This window comes from Pagrus pagrus (assembly GCF_965226575.1).
Source record: "Pagrus pagrus genome assembly, chromosome: 6".
NCBI classification, from domain to species: domain Eukaryota; kingdom Metazoa; phylum Chordata; class Actinopteri; order Spariformes; family Sparidae; genus Pagrus; species Pagrus pagrus.
In genome coordinates this window covers 17678123-17688877 of record NC_140190.1, presented here as the reverse complement: position 1 = coordinate 17688877, position 10755 = coordinate 17678123, and positions in this window count along the sequence as shown.

Genomic DNA, 10755 nt, shown 5'->3' with positions numbered 1-10755 from the left:
ATCCTGTGCTTTCTTAAAAACTAGTGCAATTGGTAATGTGCTGTATGGCAGTGCGGGACCTGTTTTTGTGCCCTCGAACCAGCCGTTCCTTTTTTCTTTTCCTGTTTTGTTTTGTTGCATTTTGTTTTTTTGTGTTTTTTTTTTAATGTTTGATCGTTGTTGTGTTGTATCCAAAACAGTTTTTGTTTTTCTACAATCTGTACTTGAATTAGACCTAACCCAAATCAATTGAGCCTACCTCTTAATTTATTTTCATAATATATGTAGTTTATTCGCCCATTAAACGTGACGTAAGAGCACAGTTAAACAGCAGAAAATTAACATAAAATATCCGGATATTAAGATATTGAAGGTCATGAGTCTTACAAGCTTTTTTAGGGTTTCTTTTCTACTTTTTTTTAATATTAAGTATTTATGTTTTCTTGGTTGTGATGATCTTGATACGACCAACGGAAGGTCTCATTTTATCTACATCTTCATTTCCCTCTACATTACCGAGTATGCTTACACAGAGCTATTTTGTTTCTAAGTGATGCTATATTACAGTACACATACACACACACACACACACGCACACATTCCCCAGCTGAACAGCACCACTGTAGTGGTGAGATCCTCACTGGGCAGCCCTTTGATCTCGCCTCGTCTCTTGTGTCTGCTTTCACGGCCAGCTCTGCATGCAGAGCCAGTTTTTAATATGGCAGCGCACCCCGGGTCCCAGAGTAACAATAAACTTTACCTTCAACTGTCAGCAGGTCTTAATCACTGGGATTACTGCTGCACTAAATGTTAGATTCCTGTTAATATTCCTGCCGGTGAAAAAGGTAAACAGACCCAAAGAGATAAATATCGCCCGCCCCCTCAACAGAAATATCCTTTGGAGTTCACAATCTCATTTTCATCACTTGCAAATATGGCGCAGAAGTCAAAAAGGGGGAAAGAATAAGTCTCAGTTTCGATGAATGTTGACACTCACAATGGAATTCTTTTTTCTTTTTCTTTTTTTGGGCGATGGGCTCTCTCTCCCACAAATGTACAATCGGTCATTCTCAAAGAGCCTTCAACCGAGCTGTTATTTGCTGTCCTGTGAGGCTCCATCGCTGGAGCTCACCAAGCCAACTAATGGAGCTTCAGAGGCCTGCAAATGGCAGGCAGCGAGCACGGAGCAGCCTCTGTGGGCAAAATTGGTTTTCAATATCCATTTAGTTTTGTTCCCCTGTGGAATAAAGAGAAAACAAGCAAGATATTACAGAAATAAATATTATTACTATTGTTATAATTATTAATATTATTACGCTTTTATTATTATGTTGTGGCTCACAGGCTACAGTATTTTAAAATAGTAAATGCAAAATAGAAAAAAAAATCTTTTAAAAATACATTGTTTTTAAATATATAAATAAATGGGTGGTATTTGAAATGGTTTGCAACAATGTTGCAATCACAGTATGGTTTTTGTTTTTCTCATAACATTTTTATATATTTATAAAAGCAGGAGGTCTTGTACTTAGTTCGTCAACACTTTCAGCACCTTCAGTGTAACTGTTGTGTAGATTTTTCCTTACACCCTCCCTAACAGGCAAAATATTTGAATTGAGCACAAACCCAATTTAACAAAAGTCAGTTGTCTCCTCGTATTCACACACCCCAAAAATGGCGTCTAGTGGAGTGGAGCGTGCTGTTTCAGAAGCTAAATCCGTGCTCTGCTGGCTCCAAATATTTTACCATAGCTTAGCTGCTCCACTAAAATCTGCACTTGTGTGCACTCCATTGCCCCTTCATCTTGCTTTGAAAACACCACTGGATTAGGGGCCATTGTCTCAGGACTCAGGCGGCTTGACTCCTCGGCGACACGGGTCTCATGCCTGCGTCTTGTTGTGGGAATAGTCGACGGGGAGAGACAGACAGACTTAAACAATTCAAGAGTACAGTCTCTTCAGGGAAGAGCCACTGCTGGCTCTGAAAGGTCGGGCCTGCGAACAAGTGTTCATGCATTTTCAACAGTGATATCATTCACAGGGAATGTAATTCAGGTTGCTTTGAGTGAATACATTAAATAACAAGGGGCAGCCATTTATTTAGATTGTGCTGTATAGTGAATGTTTAGGCTGTGCATGGCTGCGTTCTGGTTGCATGAGCAAAATGGCTTTGTGTGCATTTGGGTGGGTTTTTTCACAATTTTTCATCCTCATTCATTCAATTGTATTCCATGGAAGTGACCCTACCTCATTTTTTTTCAAGCACTCTAAAACAGATTTGAATGTATGAATAAAACCATGCAATCACATGCCCGTGAGATCCCCAAAACTAAAACCACATGAATATTTTCATAAATAACTTGTGCTTCACTTGAAAATCGGGGTTTTCTCACACATTTGTCTTTGGTTTTTTTCAACACAAAGCTTGGCGAGTAAAGCGACTATTACCAGGCGGAGACGTTTCCATCATCCTGCTCCTTTTTAGTTAATTGAATTGCTATGAATCCTGCTATCACAGTGTTAGCACCACGGATATATGATGGCAGTCTTTATTGAAATGATTTCCATGGGTGTTTGTCTCACTCCTGGCTCTGTGTCAGGCTTTTAGGAGGAGAGACAGAGAGAGAGAGAGGTGGGGCGAGACAGACGGGGGGACGTGGGGAAAAGAGAATATGAAATTGATTAGTTAGCTGGGATGGAAAATAAAGACTTCATCAGGATCACTTTGTGCAGTCCTCACAATCAGCTGTGAAACAATACAGCCTCCCTAATGAGGACGGAGAGGCAAGGACTGTGTGTGCATCTGTGTACCTGCGTGATATTTGTGTGTGTGTTTGTGTTATGCCACTGAAATGAAAGGGAAGGAGATCAGAAAGAGTGAGTATGTATTTAGAGGGTTTGTGTCACAGTCACTCAGATCCTCTACATCTTTCCACAAGAGTTTTCTTTTTTTTTTCTTTTTAAATCAAACACTCTGCATCGCAGTTCTTCCAACCTTCAGGCATAAAAACGAACGAATCTCCTTTAAAATTCTCACTTGAGTGCTGTTGAATTTAATTTTTCAAGTCTCTTCAAAGATTAGATGTTTAATTATCATGAATATTCGTGGTGAAAGACAGTAGAAGTGGTGCCCCTCTGGATTTTATTCACACAGAATACACAATCATTTGAATTGTCAGACCGTCGGAGTTTAAGTTTAAAAAAAATAAGACTGGCAACACACATTAGCGCTGTTTAGATTCAGACATAGTGGTTTCAACTTTTTTTTTTTTTTTGTATTTAATTAAAAAACACACATAACCCAGTAGGATTTAGAATTTTGTCAGTATTTGAAAGTAACGGTACGTAAAAAAAAGTTAATGAATTAGTGCTACCTTTTAATAAGGAAGACTAAAAAAGATAATTGCAGATGAACACATTTTTCAGTTAGCTGCTGTCACAGTCAGGAAATTAGGAAAATTATATTTTATTTCAGTCCTCGTGATGAAACAGAAAAATATTTTGTTGACAAACAGATGGCCAAGATAATCAAAGCTTTTAAAAAATGGTCGACAATTTTTTCTTTCTTTCGTAAAATGAATCCTTTTTTGCTATAACTTCATCAAGCTTAACTACATGAAATTTAAGTAAGCTTTATTGGCATGAATGTGAAGTTACATTATTGTCGACACTAAATTACATTTCATTGAATGATTATATTTTGTGTAAGAAAACTAAATACTGTAGATGAGCTCTGTGCTCAACCTTAAGATTGACATTTAGTCTTGCCTTTAGATTTTTACTGCTTTTAAGCTTTTGTAGCTGTTGAGTTGATCTGCATTACCAAATATGGCGATCACGTGATACACACCACAGCATTACCTCTTTAAACTATTGCAATGTTTGTAATAACTTTAAAATTAGAGCCCAGCCTTTATATTAGTTGGCCGACATTGGCCTATCACAGGTATCGATTGATATCGGTGTGTATTATTCGATATGCGTCAATATGGAAACTGCATCACGTTTAACAGAACATAATGCATAGATGCTATTTATAATAACTGAATCCTAAAGTTTATTGTGTCAGTACACATTTCGTCACAAATGTTTGACCACATTTAAGGGAACGTTAAAAAAAGTGTGTGATAAGTATATTCTGTGTCTGTGTGTGTGTGTGTGTGTGTGTGTGTGTGTGTGTGTGAGCCAATATATATCACCAACAAAAATTCTTTGCTTGTGTTTTTCTTTTTCTGGTCTTTTTTTTTTACCACTATCAGCATCGGCCCCAGAACTCCAGCATCATTCGGGCTCTAATTAAAATACAGTTAAAACGGGGTTCTCTTAAACATCAACAGAGAACCAGTCAGAGCACACAAAGCCTCTCTATTCCTGTCTTGGTCACAGTAAGACAGCTACTGTTGCCGGTTCACATTCTCCCTCGTTGACATTCTGTATTCAGCCATGAACGTTAACAGCAGACCTGCTCCACATACCTGAAAACCACAAAAACACACTCGACAACACTGCAGTGGAGGCATGACAGAGGCACTCCGTGGATACAAAACATTGCACGCCGAAGCAATAATTGACACATTTTCGGAGTGAAAAATGTCCTCGTTGTGCTAATACAACTAAATTAAAATAAATTTACAGAGCAATCACACCCGAACAAAAGAATACAACATTCTCAATTTTCTAAATTTGCCTCTCTTTTGGAGCCTCTTTAGCTCATCAGGGTGCCAATAATTCTGCGAGGCACTGTATTTATAACACTTCAATACACAAGACCATCATTTAAAGGCTAATTGTGAAGTTCTTATTATCAACACCATGGACAGTTGTGAGATTCATTAAACTCAAATCTCCAACCGTGAGGGAAAGATACGCACCAAACTGGGGCACGCTGCAACAGCCAATCAAAGCAGAGCACCGTCAGGCAGGCGTCCTATCAGGAGCCTGCTCCAGGTCGTGCTGACGAATCACTCAAAACTTTTTTTTCTCTCGCTTCATTCTCCTCTCGTTACTTATCTCTATGCTGATGGAGTATTCTGACTGAATGTGAGAATGGCTGTATTGCCACAGTGTTGCTCACGCGCTCTCCCCTCCCCTGGTTATTTTGGTGCGGTAGACTCCTGGAAGAAACCCTCTGGCGGCTGCTATTTATAGGGAAGGGACACAGTCACATTTGCATCTGGAGCTTATGAGAGACAGAAAGAATGAGAGAGAAGCATGAAGGATACAGTCAATTTTCGAAATAAATAATTTATCCTGTCACCCAAGTCATTTCTCTCCTGGACAAATAAAGGCAGAAAGGGGAGAAAAAAGGGGGGAGTGTAAGAGAGACTTTGTCCAGATTCTCTTTTTCTTGCCCATAAGTGAAAAAAAAACCCACCTTGAAATAAGACAGGCTGACCCAAATTGAATTAAATCGATTTGGATTCTCCTGAGCCTGCTTTTTCCACAGTGTACACAGTATTATCCTCCATTTCCTGTGACAGTGTCATGAGCAGCATGCATTACTCAGCTCCTTATAAAAAAAAATACTCCGGAGCTGCGGTATCGATTCTTGCGCTTCAATAATTGAGCCGCCAATGCAGAACAATGACGTCCCTGTTGTTCCTATTCGTGCCGTTGAAAGTGCATCTCCCTCAAGGCCTGCTCGTGGGGGGAAAAGCCTGTGAGTGAATGAGCGACATTCAACATTAGATCAGCAAAGTATGTATGAATTCTGACTCAGGCGCTGAGGACAATCCCTGGGTCTGCCCCCACAAAACTGCAGGGCCTGACTGCTGATAATACCTGGATGATTTTAGGATTCGGGTTTGATTCCTTACGGAGAAGATGGAGGGAGGAAAAAGGGGGCGAAGAGGAAAATAAAACCGCCTTGATGGATTGAACACATTCTCTCTCCTATGTTAGCTTGATCTGTTTGAAGTTTGATATCAGATGGGATCTGCACGAGGCTCTAAATGTGCAGCGGTCAACGAGAGATGTAGCGCACGAAAGCGCCGCCGGCTACGTCACTGAGAGCATCGTAAAGAAGGGCTCCTCAGATAGATCACAGCACCCTAATCTCTCCACGCATACACTCCTCACCACGAGAGTCTGAGCTAATTTTCAGTGTGTATGACCACAACAGCCAAAAACATGCAAGTGACCATTCCTGCAGCAGACTTTGGCCACGTTAGGGTCCACCGACACATTAAGACGGCATAATTAAGGAGCGTCGCTGAAGTGTGAATGGAGTTGTGTTCTCGAGGCTTTCAAATGAGCCCATTTACATCGGCGTTGTTGTCACAATTTTTTTTCGGATGGGGGGCTTAAGATATAAATATGTTAATGCGTGTTTACCCCCATTCACCGCAAGGGCACGGGCGCATTGAGTGTGGTGGAGCACGCAGTTGTGTGGTGGAAGGGGGCTGAATGGGGAGAGAGTTAAGGAAGAGAGGCAGAGGGAGAAGTGGGGATAAAAAAGATGGAGGGTGGAGGGGGGAGGGTGGCGTATACATTATTAACTACGACTTCATCACATGTTCCCAGTTTCTTGGGGACTTATTATTCCGAGGCGCTTTAATGAATAACAAGAAGAGAGGGCAGAGGGAGAGAAAGCGAAAGGGAGTGATTGATGAAGCAAGTGCAGACACCGCCACCAGCTGGCCCACTCCAGTACTGCTCCACAAACAGGGATACCAGAGAGATATAGAGTTTATAAAAATAGCCACAGAGGGCAACAACCTCTAAAGTGTCCCTGGCATTAGCATTTGACAAGGTCCCCGCCTGCCACACTGCATATAGATTGGGATTTGCTTTGTCAAGGATACTTGTCAAGCGGACGCATGACAGCCAGATTTCATGAGCTCTGCGCAACAGCGAGGTTGGACATTGAGGCGGGCACTCTGCAAAGCCTCCCAGTGGGTGTTTGTGTTTGTGTGTGTATGTGTGTAAGAGAGAAAGAAAGTATATTTGAGTTGGAGCAAGTCCTGTCTTTGCTTGAGTGTGTTTGTGTTTGCAGGTGTGTGTGCGGCTGTGTCCCGACGTGTTTGTGCGATTGCAAAAGAAAATTGGAGGGTAAGATTCGCTGTATCCAAGGTGACCGCTGCCTCTTTTTTTTTCTTTGTAAGAGTGGGTGGGGGCATTTCTGATCACCGGCGTCCTACTTTCCACAAGTTTATCTTCTCACATAAGAGAAATGGACATTTCTGTGTAATTCCCCGCCATATTACTCACTGTCTGCTAGTCATTACAAATGCACAAAGAGAGATGGAATGTAAAGGAGAGGAAATAAGAGGGAGGAACAGGCTCTCTTAGATGCAACATTTGTACATACAGATTAAAGGATATGCTTATTACTTGTCTTTTAGTATCCACAACGTGATTTTGTGAGTGTTTGTGTATAGTACTAACAGCCTCCATTATCTGCTTTGTGAGAAACTCTCAGAAAGAGTTGCTACCGAGCAGCCTCTGCACACCGCAGGGCCTTAGACAGAAGAAGAGAGTGAGCGAGCGGCGGAAAAGTGAGGACCTTCTGTGAAAAAGAAATAGAGGATGCGATATCAGTCGCTGTCAGGTCAGTTTACAGAGTGGCGTGATTCAGCCTTGTGTGCTCCCTGCTGCTGCCTTTCATTTTGACTCAGAGGAAAAAGTGCGGCATGTATAGAGGACCATTGTAGGATAAAAACGGCTTTTACACTTCTAGCTGATCCCTTCATCCGTCCAGTCCCTAGACTTTTCCCTGCTCTCTTTAACCTGCAGCATGAATGTGTGGCGGCCACATGTACGCCACTAACCACTCCAAATCTATTCGCTGTTTTATCCGTAATATAAGTTACTCAGTGTCCCCAAGAAATAAATAAAAGTGTCTGCTTTAATTTAGGTAAACCAAAAAAAGCCTGTGCTTAGTTGGAGTAATTATTTTACTCCGAAAAAACAGATATATATGAAAAGTAAATAAATATATATATATTAAAAAGCACATTTCCAGTTTGTTGTATGAGAGATAAAAACCTTAAATTAATATATATATGTATATATATGTATATAATACATTTTAAAACAAGACCCAAATTAATGACTAATCAATTAGTTGCAAATTTAGCCTCAAGCGACAATGTCAAACATTTCCTAGCTACAGTCTCTCAGTTATAAGTATTTTATGGTTTTCTTTGACTCAGGTGCTATTAAACCGAGTACCTCTGAGTTTTGGACTTTTTGGTCGGAGGAAATAAGCAATCTCAAGATGTCACCTCACTCTTTGTGATGGGCATTTTTCCATTTTATATGCCAGTCAGGAAAATAAGTGGCAGATAACTTGGGGAGAAAAATCATTAGTTTAAAAAAGGTCTGGACAAATGAATTCACAAAGCACCACATCAAACCAGTCATTTTAATCTTCAAGACCTACCATTAAGCCATGTTACACTTAGTGGCAGATGATGAAGTCAAAACAGCAGGAATGTTTGCATTGAGGAGCGACGATAAACGAAATGACAGGCTGCATTAATAAGGCTTCAGTGTGTTGTCAGTCGTCGCCTCGGTTTTGATGCCACTCCAGATCAGAAGCATTGTCGACGGCGAATGTTAGTGAAAGGTGACGTCTTGTCAAAACTTGAATAGCAGCCCCTCAGTAATGGCTGTAAAACTTCGACAGCCAGTCTTGCACAAATGACCACAGTCTGGCCTGGTCCTCGTCATCTTTATTTTGTAACCCTAACCCCATCTGCAGCTGTTTTTCGCAGGCCCTTTGATTTTCCTTTTTCCTCTCAACAATCAGGCCAACTGGTACTCTGTTGCACAAAAGGCTGCTGCTTGTCCTCTCTGATGTGTGACAGCTTAACTGTTTCTCTGCTTGGCAAAGACTGAGTGCAGCAAACAAGCAGCAAAGTCCCAGGGATTCAGCTGGTGACTACCGACGGCCAGACTTCACAGACCTGGCTAACCGTGTTTATTACACGGGGTCAGGGGTCACGCGGTGCCTAATAACCTCAGGCGGGGCCACGCCGTCGCGGCTGGCTGGAGAAAAAAGGCGGTGGCGGACAAGAGCGCCTGTCGCACTTGTTTCCTTGGAAGAAGAAAGGAGGGGAGCGACGGTGGAGTTTGAGTTTGAGACTTTTGGGAATTGGGAGGGTGTACACCTGTAACTTGTCACTCAAAGGCTGTCATCACTGATCTCAGCCATTCATCATGTTCATAAAATCATTAATCTCATTCCTCCCCAGGAGCAACTGGTTGCAGATGGTATCCATCCCTGTCTTGTTCCGCTAAGCGATACCTTCATCTGTTCCGTCTTGGTACTAAGGCAGCTTACATCCGCGCTGACATGTTACAATCTGAAATTAAAGCCTGTAGTCACTCTTGTAAAAACTCCTCTCTTTTTGTCCCAAGGTTGTAGCACGCACTCGCAATAAGTGGTGACATATAAACGTATCAGAGGGTTCTGCAGGTGATGGGAACCAGGATGAGTTCACGTGCTGCCTCGAGACCAAATCATCTATCATGTTGTCGTACAAGACCGGACAAAAAGATCACACGCGCAAACCAGAAAGCAATGGGTTTGTACTCTGGCTGTAGCAGAGGTAATCTCCCAAGACTTGGCTTTATTGCCTCTCTCAGCCCTATAATGATGTTAGGACTCTGTGCTGCTCTGGTTTGTCGGGCTCCGGCTCCCCAGCCAACCTCCATTTGGCTTTGGGGGAGAAGCTGATATTGGCCAGACTGCATTGAAACTTCCCTTAACAGGTTAAACCTCAGTTTACACTGCAGACACACATGCACACATAATGAAAATATGCATGCACACACACACACACACACACACAATGGGGTGCATAGACAAATACAGTACACTCAAGATAAACCAATATTTCATTCACATGTAATATTTTATTTGTATACAGGCACTTACACATATGTGAAACATAACAACATAAGGATAACAAACCGTTTTTCCTGAAAAAATGAAATCAAATAAAAAACGTGTTGCTGCACCATTACATCAAAAGCAAATTTTTCTAGCTGTCTGGTGCATCATTTAATACTTATTTTCCCAGAAATCCAGCCTGACACATTTAGTATCTTTGGAAACTTTGCTCTATTAGAATTTAAAATAAAGTTTTTCTGGTTGAACCATGTGTGGCTGCACAGCATGACTGTTACTTGTTATGATTTTAAAATGGGAGTTGACATTAAAGGAGGAGAAAGTTGTAACTTTTGATCATATCTGGTTGGTCTGATTTTTGGTTTCTGTGGCATTTGCTCATAGAGGTTATGACAACATTGTGCTCTGAGAGATCTAGGAACATGGCAACCTTGCTACAACGCAGTCAAATGGTGAGACAGGTTGCAAAACGAGTAATAAAACTAATTTTATTCGGTGGAAACCAAAACTAAATGCGTGCAATAAGCCTGTATTAACCTCTCACTGGACAGAAAACCATGCATGTTAACGCTGGAAAAAACTAGAACATGCTTCACCCTGCGTCACTCATTGGTTTGTGGACTACTACTTTGAAGCCTCAAGTTTGACATTACAGCTGTCGAGCATGATCATTAAGTGACCATATTTGGAGTTGGAGAGGATCTTCTCATTCTTTTTATTCTGAGGTAGCAACTTGTCAATCACATGGTAGCCACATCCCAAAGCGTACCCTGCTTAATGGTCTATTTTACTCTAAATGTGACCACAATTTACAAAATGAACATTATTCTGTATTGAAGAAGATTTGAAACCAGCTATAAACCAGACCATAAACTCATTAGGAAACTGTTAAATGAGGTGATAAATCAAGTGTGAAGTCAT